We start from the raw sequence: 14985 nt of genomic DNA on the forward strand, positions 1-14985 counted from the left end.
CAGGACTGGATTGGCACCTCTTGGCATGGCAGGACTCACAGTTCGCAGAGCCCAGCAGCTGAAGCAGAGTTGAATGGAGTCCTCCATAGCCCTGAGACTATAAGAACAGGAGGCAAGCCCTTAGAGAAACTTAGGTTCAAGGAAGCAGAGAGCAGATCCAGTCCTTTTTAGAACCAGGCAAGAAGAAGCAAGCCATCACATCAAAGTAGGTAGGAAAGTGGCAGTTCCTCTTACAGCACAGCAGCTCCAATTCCTGGCATAATGTCCCTGGGTCCAGAAAGGTTCTGATTTTGTGGTGTCAGGCGTCTGGTTTTTATACACAGTTGTGCATTCAATGTTCCTGCCTTTCCTACCCTGGTTTCAAACTCACTACAGGTGGTTATGTAGCTCTTTTTGTGGAGACAGGCACAGCCCTATTCAGGTGCAAGTGTCAGCTCTTCCCTCCCAATCTACCTCAGGAAGGCCCATCAGCCTGGCGATGGGTCATCAGGATGCAAATGTCAAGCCCCAGCTTCCTTTGTGTGAGACGATTTAGAGGGAATACACAAAGCAGTGCTGTCACCCAATGCAGACGTGTATTCAGAGACAGCAGAGGCATAAAATGGTTGGAGTAAGAACATGCCAACTTTCTAAAAGTATCAACAACACTTGGTCCTGACGTATTTGACAACCCATCCCAAGTGTGTGGGACTGGATAAATTAATTCAACTGGTTATACAGAGAGTTGTCCTATGCATTGATTGGAGGTCAGAAGAGAAAAACCAATGAGAAAACTATTTTGTAATAGAAATCTTTCTTTTATTGAATTTTTTGAATAAGCGATTTTCAATCAATCATTATGACAACAAACGGTTGTCAGAAAAGGGTGAAGAAAGTAGTGCTCATGTGTGGAGTGAACGTGAAAAGATAAAGAAACAATCGAAAAAGAAAATTAAATAACAATTGTATCCTAGTTTATACACACATTGGTTGGAATAGGTCCATAATCTGCTGAACCAATATTGGGCCTGTATACATTGTCACTCTACTATGTTATTCCATAGATGACCTCTGAGCACTGAGCACGGGTCGGGGGTAGTATTGCAGGCCATAAAAAGGGAAATTGTCAACGTTTCGACCCGTCATACACGATAAGGGTAATTTCTACCTCCACATATGGACAACCATGGTGCTTAGCCAGGACATTTCATAGTGTATATGTTGCCAAGGAGGATACAAATCCTATGGCTACAAGCTGTGTTGAGGCAGTCCCCACTGAAAGTGGTATATGGGGAGCTCCCTGTGTGGCTTCTAATTATAATTCAGTTTGTTCAAAGTAATAAGTCAGCATGGTCATTACGCAATAAATACGAAAGAGCAGGAGAGCCATTGCTGTGCTGAATAGACGACCTTCTATGACTCGTCACTTCGTAAATATGGCGCCACATGGAACATTATTTATGCCGCTGCAGCATCACAAAAAGTGACGCAAAAGTGGCGTAAATGTAATGCAGGGCTTTATAAATAAGCCCCAAAGCGTGCAATCCCAAATTACTCAAAAAATCCAGTTCACACCTGATGTGGGATTTGTGTGAGTGTCAGAACAAGTCTCAGGATCAACATGCACCCTAAAAATTACATCCAAAATACTACCATCCCAGAAAGTGTTAAAATCTTCTCTTTTTCAAAAGTATTTGCATCTCCACTTCTCTGTCTCTCTCTCTCTCTCTCTCTCTTTCTCTTTCTGTCACTCTCTCTCTCTCATGCGCGCGTGCACAAGGATCCTACCCTAGTTAGGAAAAGCATTACCTTCTGGTAGATATAACTTTCACTCTATTCCTAGTCACAGTGTCTATCCGCTTTCTGTCACGTCAAGCACAGAAAATGAACACAGTAAGTACAATTGTCTTTCCTTTCAATAATTTGAATTTAATCACACTATCCACCGAGTGTATTATGCATTATACATAATTGTGTCACGAAATTACAAGATGTTTTGCTGCACAAATGGCACTTTGCATGCATATTCTTGTAATACCAAAGGATAATGGCGTTTTCATAAACCTGCCTCCATCGGAATTCCATTACTGTTAAATGTATTCAATTTCTCAAGAAACTCTGGCTGTGCAAATAAGGAGTATATGTTTGTTTCTTATAATGAAATTCAAAGACTGCATAACACTTTTAAAATGAAGTCAAACATTTTCTCATAAAATATTAACCTTTTAAAATCTAAGCTGCAGTGTGATAGGTACACCAGCAATAGTGTCCTGTTCTGCATTGGGAGATATCACTTTCTCCCAAAATGGGGTTATCCTCCAGGAACATGTTTTTTTTCTGCTTGGAAGTGTAAATGTTCAAATACACGCACGTTTATGACCATAAATAGATGGTTGAAAAATGTCAAAACTAAATATACATTTATATTGTGTGGGGGTGGGCGGAGTTACTCTATGCATGTATCCAGTCAATAACTGGTAGCAAACTGAATTAGAAAATATTAATTCTGTATTACCAGTCCCCTGGTCTCCTTCTCAGCTCTAAGAAACGCTGGTGGATGGGGAGGGCAGGACGGAGGCGGGGGTTATAATAGTGGTATGTGCACTGAAGGAAAGTTACCACTATAGCTTAGTAAGGCGGCTCATCAAGGTAAAACAAGCCATCATTAAATTATCCTCGTCCTGCCTTCCAGTGACATCTAGTGCTGGGTTGTAAAGATTAATCAGCATTTCTGTTAAAGAAATAAATAGTGTAAGGGACACATGTACCTAACCAAAAGCAAGAGGAGGGATTCACCAGGACAAAGGCAAAGACAAGTTCTTAAAAGAAAAATGTATTAACTAATTGGCAAATACAATTCAAAGAAAAGAGATAAAGGGAAAGTTGTAACAAAGGGTTTAACACTTCAAACTCATGACGGGTTATCAATGTTAATGTAGGCTCCTGTAATCAGTGGAACCTTGGCCAAAGTTAAGTTAACTCATGAGCGCTTATAGTCAGATAGGAAAGGCAGGTTACGCCAAGTGAACAAGGTTGCCTTTGGACATAGGTATGATTTCAAGATGGGTGTTAATGGAACTTCCAATATATTCTGGAGCAATTCTACAGAATAGAGTTCAGCATACACACATAGAATCACATTCCCCTTACAAATGGTTTATTGGAAGCATACTTCAGTTCTTATTCTAATTTAACATTTTCAGAACTAAAATGGTTTTGTAATGCCACCTAAAATATGGTCATTTGTTTCTTTCTGGAGCCAAAACCTCCACAGAAATAGGTTATTTTCCTAAAACGAATGCTGAATGCAAGAATGGTTTATGCGCTGGATGCTTTCTACACTTGGTGCTCCTTTTCTGGACACTACAGAGAGGTTCTCCATCCTCCGGTTAGAGAAAGTAGCCCAAAGAAGAGCAGATGATAGTCTTCTAATAACTCTGCAATTGGTTCACCATTTGCAGAACTATTTATGGATCATCGATCATGATTCGTTTGGCCATTCCTCTATTTGCACTCTTTAGCAAACTATGAAGCCATAAACTGTGATGCAATACAAATATATGCCTGCTTTTCTGTGATGTTATACTTTGAGTGATCATTATACCTTACTAAAAATGGTACAATTATTGGAAAGGATGAAAGAATACCGGAAAGAAAAGATAGTTACTTATGAATTTAGCTGTGAGACATGCATCCATGAGCATAGTTTAATATCACTACATCTTTCTAGCACGTTGAAGTAAGATATGTTGCCCATTATTTACCTGCTCAGGGATTATAGCTTGTTGGGATGGAAGAGTCCTCTGCATGGTAAGAAACGTGTACCCATACCCTGAGTGACCAAATGTACTGTTATCGGGATCCCAAAGCTGTTTTTTTTCTCATAGGCAAACACAGATCATGCTGTTTGGTACGGAGGCAAGATGGCGGTTTGATTCAAACCGCATAGCAGCAGCTTACCTGAGCTCCAGAAGCCGTTTGGATAACAGGGATCACCACCCGTGAATACAGGCTGCTTATATGACAATGGACTAATTTTTTCAAGTACGAGTTAGTGCTTCGATTCTCAAATACAGTTTCCAGCAAGGGGGTCGACTTCAAAACCAACAATTAAAAAAAAAATGCTAAGTGACCCCGTGAAAGACTTACCGATCTGTGTGTTTTGCGCTGCAGGAGCACAGCAGCGATCTTTGTTCACCTGCTTCAATCACGCCGTTCTGAGGTCTCTCTGTGCCGTTCTGCCTACGAGTTCACTCTGGGCTCAGCGTGTTTCCTGCTCATCGGATCAGTGTGTGATCGCACAGCCAGAGGTATTCTCCTCTACCCGCGACTCGTCAGTTGTAGCCCAGTCAGACTCGGCAGCTTGCGGGAAGGCACTGCAATTTTCGACTTCTGCACCCAATTGCTCACAGGAGTTTCCCGATATGCCCCCAAAGACGGCCTCGGCGGTTTCCTCGGCTGCTGCTCGTGCGAGACCCGCAAAAGCAGCACGGACAGTCAGGGAAGAGACGGAGCGGATTCTGAAAGATGGAGCCGGACCTGACAGTGCTTCTACCTCAACAGGGCGGCGTAGGGGAAAAGCCAAGAAACCTTTACTAACGGAGTGCTCTCCAAGGCACGAGGCTCTCGCTGTCAGAAGGAAATTGACCCCCCAAACTCAGCCCTCTCCAGGTGGCTCAGTAATTGATTTACTAATGCGAAAACAAGGCGCCCTCAACAGGAATCAGTCTGCCACACTGAATGTTATGTTAAATTTGATTTATAAAGCGCGCGTACGCCCGTAGGCTTCATGGCGCTGTAGGAAGTTTTCTAGAAACACAACACAACAACAGAAGGACAGACTGAAACAACTAAGGATAGGCTTCTCTAAAAAGCCAGGTCTTAAAGGCTTGTCTGAAGGCCAGAATATCCTTGTGTGACCTTAAGGAAGCTGGCAGGGAATTCCAGAGGGAAGCAGCAAGAAAGTGAAAGGAGCTGCCGCCCTGACGTTGTTTCCTAACAACAGGCACCGTGAGCAGGCTTTTGTAACTGGACCGAAGGTTGCGAGAGGGGACATATTTAGCAAGCAAGTTGATGATAAATTTGGGGCCCTTTCCTTGTAGCGCCCTGAAGATGATGCAGCCGGTTTTAAAGGCAGCCCTCTGGGCTATCGGCAGCCAATGCAGATCTGCCAGGCCTGGTCTGATGGATTGCCATTTAGGAAGCCCACAGACCAGCCTGGCCGCCTGGTTTTGAACTAGCTGCAGCCTCTTGAGCTGCCCGGCTGGAAGACCCAAATATAAACTATTTGAGTAGTCCAGCCTAGACAGCACAAGGGCGATGGTCACCTGTATCAGGGCAGAGTGGGTTAGGAGATGGGCAATCTTTTTAATCTTGCGCAGCTGAAAAAAGCAGGCGGAGACAACTGTCCCTACCTGACTTTTCAAAGAGAGGTCTTCACTAAAGGTGACTCCAAGGCTCTTGACCGTGCGGGATTTGGAAGGGGGATTCCCCATCTCCGGAGGCCAAAATTGAGGTCCCCAACTGAGTTCACTCTTCCCAGGCAAGATTAGTTCAGTCTTGCCTGGGTTGAGTTTTAGGTGGTTAAGGCCCATCCACCTCTGGATATGAGCCATGACCTCCCTAAACTCAGTAACAGCGTCAGGCGAGCCTAGGGGGAAAATCAATTGCAGATCATCTGCATAGTTAAAGATCCACACTTTGAATTTCCTCAAGGAATACAAGAGGGGACGCAGGTATATATTAAATAGAAGGGGGGACAGGGAAGAGCCCTGAGGGACACCGCAGTCGTTCTTAATTCTAGGGGCTGTGAAAGTGCCCAGTCTCACTGCTTGAGTCCGGTCAGACAAAAATGATTCCACCCAGCTCAGGGCAGCACCTCTGAGGCCTGCCTGCCCGACACGGCCGACCAAAATGGTGTGGTCGACCGTGTCGAATGCAGCAGACAGGTCAAGGAGTACCAGTGCCTGGTGGACGTTCCTGTCTGCATTACACCGAAGTGTGTTCTGGACTGCCAGGGTTACCGTCTCGGTCGAGTGGCCTGGACGGAACCCAGCTTGGTTGGGCTCCAAAAACCCCGTGGTTTCCACAAAGTTGGAAAGACAGTTGGAGACGTGAGCCTCCAATATCTTAGATAGGAACGGCAACAGGGAAATGGGACGGTAATTTGATGAGTCCCGTGGGTCCAGACCCGGTTTTTTTATCAGAGGGATTAACAGGGCGTGTTTGAAACCAGTAGGTACCCTGCCCTGGGCCAATGATTTGTTTAGTAGAGGCAGGATACCCTGAGGAATAGTCTGACCGATTTCAGAAAAAATGTGGGGGGGGCAGATGTCATTTGGGGATCCGGATTTGACCCTCGCCAACAATGAAGAAAAAGTTTTACCATCGATGGCCGGGAAGGCATCTAGTACAGAGGGATTATAAAAAACGTCATCCAAAGGAAGTAACGTTGGGGAGCTAGCAATGCTCGACTTAATAATGACAATTTTTTCTCTGAAAAAGTTATTCAGGGAATCACATAGCTTCTGCGTGGGAGCTATTGAGGGGGCTGTCCTGTCGTTGTCACAGAGTTTATTGACTATATTAAAAATGTCTTTGGACTTGTTAAGTGAAGATAACATTTTTGTAGAAAAGTAGTTAAGTTTGTGTTGGCTTAAAATTTTTTGATATTTTTTCCTAGTAGCGCAGAAAATTTCCCTATCCTGTGGGGAATAAGTGGCTCTCCACTGTCTTTCTTTCTGTCGAACCCCTAGTTTAAGTGCTCTAAGTTCCTGGGTGAACCATTTGTGGGCATCATTACCTCTAATGTTAGACAAGTGTACGGAGGGGGTGAACAGATCTGCTGCATGGAGGAGCCAGGAGGACAGTGCCCTCTCGTCAACCTCCAAGTCTTCGCCTGATAGGGGAAGGGTATTGTTCAACATGTCCATGAACCCAGAACGGTCCATGGATTTCCATTTACGGAACTCTTTTCCCAAAGAAGGTTTGGCCTTAAACTGCCCTTGAATTACTAGCGGGAACTGGATGAAATAATGGTCTGACCAAATACAAGGACTTATAGTGGGAAGAAATGGTGGTAGATTATGTGTCCAAATTTGGTCCAGGCTATGGCCCTTCTGGTGAGTGGGTAAGTGGATGTGTTGGACCAGGTTTAGATCTGTAAGCAGGTCCTTCAGTTCTCCAGCTTGAGTGTCTGTGTCTAATCTGTCGAACCAATAATTTAAGTCCCCTACTAGGACAGTTTTGGAGTACTTTATTACGTGAGAGGCCAGTTGCTCTGCCAAGAGTACTGGATAATTGGCCATGTATTGAGGAGGGCGAATAAGACTGAGCTCTTGAATAACAGTAAGCCTTTTCAGAATTTAACGGCAGTTGAGTTCTCCACTTCACCACCACAGCTGACTTTACAAACTGTGAGTACTGGGTCTGGGTCTTTGACAGTGACGAGTGATGCTAATACTGCCAGGAATGAGTCAGGGGAATCTTCTAATTCTACTCAAAATGTAGAGCTGAATGAGCAACATGAACTTGATACTGCAGGGCTTTGTATGTCTTTCTCAGGTGAAAGTGCAAAAATATTGGGAGTTGAGCATCAAGATGAGCTAGAGGTTCAAGCTGAGGGTCTAGGCTTGACTCATCCGGAGGATACAAATATCTCTATGCTGGAGCAAACACCGATCAACGCCAAGACGAGCTCTGAACTAACTACTGCCAGCTTGCTAAATACAGCCTTAGAACCCTCCTTACCCCCTGCTATGCCTGAACTTGAGCTACCATCAACCGTAGTGCAGGAAATACGCATAATTGCAGACGGGGATAAAGAACCTTCTGAATTTTATTCATTTTCTGATGAAGCGGGGATAGAGATTGAAACGGATGGCTCCATAGAACTTGAGACTGAATCAGACTCAGAGCTTTCATCTGATTTAGAGGAGGAACAGGACTCAGAGTATATATGCAGCTCCTCTGAAGGCACCAAAGAAGATCACTCTAAACCAATACTATTATCACTAAACCAGGTGCAAGTTCTAGACTGCTGCATACTGGCACTGAGGGGGATTTTCCTCCTCCGAAGCTGTCTCTCTCCCCTGCTCAGGACTCTCACCACCCTAATCCTAGCGATTTCTCTTCGGCAGCAGTAGAGATCATTCTGCAAGCTATTGCAGCCCATAGGGAAGAGACTACCTTAGAAAGTAAAAAATCTAGAGCTGCATTACGAAAAGTTCAGGGGGTAGTCAGAAAGCTTACTAAGTCCTGCACTGCATTTGGAGAGAGAGTGACCGAGATCGAGTCTAGAGTGCTCCTCAATGAGAACGAGATGACGGTTAATACTGAAAAAAATAAGTTACAAGACGCTGAATTAATAAATATGAAATGGAAGCTCGAGGATTTTGAGAATCGACAACGCCGCAGCAATTTACGTATTTTGGGCATTCCAGAAAAAATTGAGGGCGAAAACATTCGCACATTTGTAGTGCAAATGCTTAGAGACTCAATGCCTCAACTAAATGATTGGAACTTAGACTTGGAAATACAACGAGCACATCGAGTCCCTTTTAAAATACCTGCTAAACTAGGTGTATACCCACGTGCCATCTTAGTTTATTTTGGGAACTTCTTGTTGCGGCAGATAGTTGCAGAGAAAGCCAGACCGATCGTAAATTGAAGTTCAAAGACTGCTCCTTTTTCACAAGACCTGACTTCTGTCATGCAACTGTAGAGCGGCGATGGCGTCTACGCTCATTGTTCAAGCCATTTCAGGATAAAGGAGCTCAAGCCTATTTGAATAACTCTGCTAAATTAAAAGTTGTACGTGCAGGACAGACTTCTTTTTTCACCTCAGAGATTAAAGCCAAAGCCTATTTAGATGAGATTCAGTAATCAGACCATTGAGTTATAATCTTAAGGCCTGAATCTCCTTTTTGTTGTTATTTTCTCACGTCGCACTAGGCTTGCTCCCTTTGTCGGTGACCCTGTGGGGATTTTATATATTCTATAAATTTAAGTTGGTAGCTCAGGTTTTGCTCTGCTCCTCATCACCCAGACTCTGGTAGAGTCTGAATGCCTCTTGTTGTGGGGAGGTGTCGTGGGGGGAGGGTCGGGCAAGGGTGGTAGGGAAGGGGGGGTGGAGAGGGGGGATGCATCAAAAACAAAAAAAGAACCAGGCCAGATAAAAGGATACACAGCTTGTATGAACTATAATAAAATAAATTTTAAGCAGAAGGAGATGCCAATGCACATTATCGATAATCAAATATGTTCAGGTATTATACGTCGGCAAACATACAGCTTTGATAATGGGTAAGCTAACGATTCAAACAATGAATGTAGGGGGGCTACTGACTACTAATAAACGATTGCTCCTGGCTGAATTAGTCTGCTTAAACCCTGGTGATTTTCTATGCCTCCAGGAGACGCATATACCCTGGGAGAAAAGATCCCTGTTTAAATTAAGGGGATATAATTTATTAACAAGTTCAACACAAACTTCAAATATAAGGGGTGTAGCGATTTTGGCAAAATCTCATTTTGGGACAGCAGTTCGGCAAATGTCAGACCCGCATGGCAGGTGGGCGGTGGCTAAACTGGCCCTGGGAATTACAATCTGCTCTATCTACGGTTCTAATCAAGATGAACCAGCTGTTTTTGAATTTTTAGAAACAGAGCTACCAACCTGACAAGGCCCACTCATCATCTGTGGGGATTTCAACATCTCTCTTAAAGTACAACCTGCCGTAATTCCACTTCAGCAGAAATACACAGGTCGCAAACCTAAGGTTTTCAAAGCACTTGTCAGATTGTCCAATAGTTTAGGTTTAGTCGATTTTTGGAACTACTCAAACAAAGATGACCCTGGGTATACTTATTTCTCGCACCCTCATCAGAAACACGTCAGGATTGATTATTTTTTTGTATCACATGAATTTCTAGCACACTCTTAAATTAGTAAACAGCCAAAGATTATCTCGGACCATAATCCTCTCATCTTTTCAACAAATACACCCGACCCCATCAGTCAACGCAGGTCCTGGACATTTGACCGTAAACTGCTGGCAAATACCCAACATATTTCTCATATAAAACACTGGACAACACAATTCTTTGAGGCCAATCGCTTTAGTGCTTAGAGGAATACAGTTTGGGACAGCTTTAAAGCTTCCCTTAGAGGCGAAACTATTAGTTTTCAAAATCATGCTAGGCAGCAGCAATTTAATGATTTTAATTTAAAGATGCAAACTCTAGTGATAGCAGAGCAAAAACATATCTTACAAATATCAAGAGGTTGTGATGCAAAACATGAGATGTATCAGGTCATAGCTCTAAAAACAGACCTCAATCACAATCTTAGCCAGAACGCGGCCCAAACTTACAGAGTACATAGAAAGGATGTTTATGAGAGTGGAGAAAAAGTTGGCAGACAATTAGCACTACGCACACGACAGAAGACCACTACCTACAATATCACCTCTATTCATGATAGTGGACAGGTATATACCCAAACTGAAGATATTGCTGAGCAGTTTCAACAATATTACCAGAAATTATATTCTGAGAACGCTGTGTATACCGAAAGGGATTCCGCTACGTACCTACATAACTTACTTAATTCGATGAAAAACACCTTGACGACGTTTCTCGAAGAGATTTAGAAAAAGAAATTACAATAGAAGAAGTGCTCGCTGCTTTATCGGTAATGTCTTCCGGTAAGGCTGCAGGCCCTGATAAAATTCCAATTGATTTATATAAAATACTGACCCACCAGCTAGGGCCGCTTCTCCATGATTTATTTTTAGGTATTCAATACAACGGGATACCTCCCGAATCCTGGATTGAAGCTAATATTGTTGTTTTCCAAAGAAAGGTAAACCCCCGGAACTGGTTATCTCCTACCTTCCAATTTCATTAATTAATTCGGATTCCAAATTATACGCTAAGGTGATGGCTGTCAGGTTGAGTAGGGTTATTGAACATCTGGTCTCCCCATGGCAACACGGTTTGATCCCAGGGAAAGGGGCTACCAACCATATTAATAGAGTTATTACTTTGTTTGACTCCATGTCTGCTACGGGTGGCCGGATGTCAATGATCCTGCTGAATGCCGAAAAAGCCTTTGACCGCGTCTCTTGGTCTTTCTTATGGGCGGTTATATTGCGCCTTAATTTCGGCCCCAAATTTATAAAATCAATTAAAACCATGTATTATTCGCCCAAAGCTAAGATTCAGGTACCAGGGTCTGTTTCCGGTTACATCAGTATATCCAGGGGCACTAGACAGGGGTGTCCTTGTTCCCCCTTATTATTTGCACTGTATATGAATCCTTTAATTTTAAAACTCTCAGAGACTCACTTAATCAAGCCTGTGGTCTGCGGTCAATACCAAACAAAAGTATTAGCTTACGCAGACGACATAGCCATTGTCACTCCTGATCCTTCTGAGGCTATTATTACTATTGAAAACCTGACTACCGAATATTGTAAATTCTCAGGGTATTCTCTTAATAAGGGGAAAACCTTAATTGTATGCACTAACAACATAGTTTGCATCGATCCTAGGGTGGTGAATAAAGCTACATATTTGGGAATTGTGATCAGCCCAGATATTAAAAGTATAATTAAAATAAATGTTGACCCTCTCCTAGGTAGAATTAAAAATGATCTTGATCGAGTGAATAGCTTATATCTTACAATTAAAGGTAGAGCCAACTTTTTAAAAATGAACGTCCTACCAAGGTATCTTTATTTGTTCCGGGCTATTCCTTTAGCCATTGACGATAAGACCTTAAAATCACTAAATTCACTTATGTCCAAGTTCATTTGGCAACACGGTAAGATCAGGAGGTCACACAAACTGTTGTCTTTACCTTTAGATAGAGGAGGCTTAGCTATCCCCAACACTACTTTGTATCATTGGGCTGCCTTTACGTAGATCTTTGCTCCTCTGATCAAAACTAAAAGCGTAACTGATTACAGCGTAATTACCTCAATTCCATCTATTTATGAGCTTATTTTGGGGAGCAATGGTGAAGGCTTGTTCCTTCGTTACACAGACTCCTCCTACTACAGAAACTATAGGAAATATACAACTATAACTAATGCCCTTAAAGTCTGGAAAAAGATTCACAAACATATGCATATTAGCAAGATTACCAGATATACACCTCTGTGGCATTCGTCTCTCACCTCCAATATCGGTTTTGATTCTATAGCAAGAAAATGGAAACTCCTGGGTATTTTAACGGTTCATGACTTTTTGTTTAAAGGTTTTGAAACTTCCTTTTTTGAATTAAAAACGAAATATAATTTGCTCAATGGAGATTTTCTTAAGTATGCTCAACTGATTGCTAAACTTAAAGCTAATATATCAACTGTGGACCTCTCAAATATTGAACTATTGGAGTTAGTGAATAGATCCAATATAAGAATCGACACCCTTTATGATACCCTTATGTTTAAAATCCGGGACGATCTTGAGAAAACTGAAGCAAAATGGGCAGTGAAGTTTGAGAATCCCGATGTTGATTTGTATAAATGCATTGAATTATCAAATCGCCTGCTCATGTCTAGTAATCTTAAAGCCCAGCTATATAAAACTGTCTTTAGCCTGTATTATACCCCTGCTAAATTATACACCTGGGGGAAAAGAGAAAATGACCTTTGTCCTAGATGTGCAGTGGGACCTGCGGATAGTATCCATATGTTTAGTAGTTGTTGTAAGCTCGATTTAATAAAAAGTATGATTTCAGAATATTGGATGGCAATATTTGGCCACAGATTACCCGAATATGACTGCTTATATTTAATGGGTCTTGATGGGTCCCTAACGTTTACTAGAAGCAAAAAAAGACTTGTTTTTATTGGTACGGCTATACTAAGAATAATTATATCTGCCTGTTGGAAAGACTCTGTTTCCCCTAGCTTCTAAATGTGGCTAGCTCGCCTCCTAGCGGTTTGTAATTATGAAACATCGATTTATGCTACCAGGGGATTGAATGCTGGCGGGATGGATTAATGTCTTTTTAGGTTTTGTCATACTGCTATTGGTTTTCCCTGCTTATGTCAATTTTGTGTGTGGGTGGAAATCACACCAACAGATCTTTCTTGTTTATTTCTTGAAATGATGTGTATCCAATGTACTGTTCTGGTTTAATAAAAAAAAGAAAAAAAAGAAAAAAAAGGCAAACACAGATCATGCATGTGTACCATGACATAGGACTGTCTCATGGACTCTGGTCCTGTTGGACCTAGAGGGTTGCCTAAAGCGCTACCCTTATAGGGATGGAAGGCTACCGCCTTATTAAGAGTTAGGCAGCATGAGCGCGGTGGTGGCACCATACTGTGTAGTGATCAGTAGATATGAAAAAGTTCTTTTTACCCTGTGTCACTGGAATGAGGCCTACAGGCTCACTGAACTTTTTTAAAGTTCTGCAGCTGTGTGCTCAACTCATCTTTGGCCTACATCGGGTAGATGTAGAATGCTGTGTAGTGCAGGAGTAGTGACTCTGAGACACAGGTACATGTGCCTTGAAAGAGTACAGTATAACAGTAGGGCAGTACCGTGCAGTATTTGTGTGGTTAGTGCATGCAAACGGTGTATGTATTCCTGCGGGTAACAAATTACCTGCAACTGCAGTGTGTATGCAGTAAAAGTATTTGATTGGGTTTATGTGTGCTTGTGCGAAATACAATACATGAAGGTGAAAAAATATGCAGTGCAAACATGGTGAGTGTGTGCTGGCAGTGTGTGTGTTTAAAAATAGCACACACTGGTATGTATCCTCAACCCCTCCCAATCCGGATTCTGCAGAAACCACGGCACCAAGACTGCTACATTCGCCGTCACAAATGACATTCACACCCTCCTCGACCAAGAACATACCGCAGCCTTGATCCTACTTGACCTCTCTACAGCCTTTGACACCCTCTCCCACCACACACTCACCGCCAGACTCCATGACACCGGCATACAGGGAACCACCCTCGACTGGCTCTGCTCCTTCCTCACCGGCAGAGCCCAAAGAATGAGACTACCACCCTTCCTCTCTAAACCCATGGAAATCAACTGTGGAATAACCTAAGGATCGTCACTCAGCCCCATGCTCAACAACATCTACATTGCCCCCCTCACCACCATCGCCAGACAGCACGGACTCAGCACAGTATCCTACACCAATGACACCCATGTCATCCTCTTCCTTATCAAGGACCCCATCACCACCAGACTCAAATTTTCAGGAAGGAATGAAGGATGTCACATCTTGGATGCGCAGCAGCTGCCTGAAGCTCAACTTGGAGAAGACAGAGGTCCTCGTCCTCGGGCCCTCCCCCTCTGCATGGGACAACAACCGTTGCCCCACAGCACTCGGCAGCAACCCCACCCCCAACGACCATGCCCAAAACCTCAGCATCATACTCAACTCCTCCCTCTTCATGACCTGACAGGTCAACAGTGCCGCCTCTACCTGCTTTAACACCCTCCACATCCTCCGAAAGACCTTCAAATGGATCCCCCCAAATCAAGGAAAACTGTCACCCACACACTCTTTACCAGCAGCATGGTCTATGGAAATGCTTTCTACACCGGTATCAACAAGTCATTGCTCCGCAAACTCCAGGCCATACAGAACACCGCAGATAGACCTGTCCTCAGCATCCCTCAACACGAACACATCAACCAACACCTGCACAACTGCCACTGGCTCCCCGTTGAGAAGAGAGTAACTTTCAATATAGTCACCCACGCCTACAAATGCCTCCACAACACTGGACCCTAATATCTCAATGACAGAATCTCCTTCCACGTACCCAAGAGGAACTTCCGATCGGTCAACCTCTCGCTTGTTGAACCCCTGCGCATCCGCAGAGCAAGAACGGGTGGCAGAACCTCCTCCTACATCGCAGCCAAGACCTGGAACGAGCTCCCGATCGACATCAAACGAGCCCCCATCCTGCACATCTTCAGGAAGACCCTCAAAACCTGGCTCTTTGACTGACCAGAGCTACTCTC

The sequence above is a fragment of the Lissotriton vulgaris genome, chromosome 10 (genome assembly GCF_964263255.1).
Source record: "Lissotriton vulgaris chromosome 10, aLisVul1.2, whole genome shotgun sequence".
NCBI classification, from domain to species: domain Eukaryota; kingdom Metazoa; phylum Chordata; class Amphibia; order Caudata; family Salamandridae; genus Lissotriton; species Lissotriton vulgaris.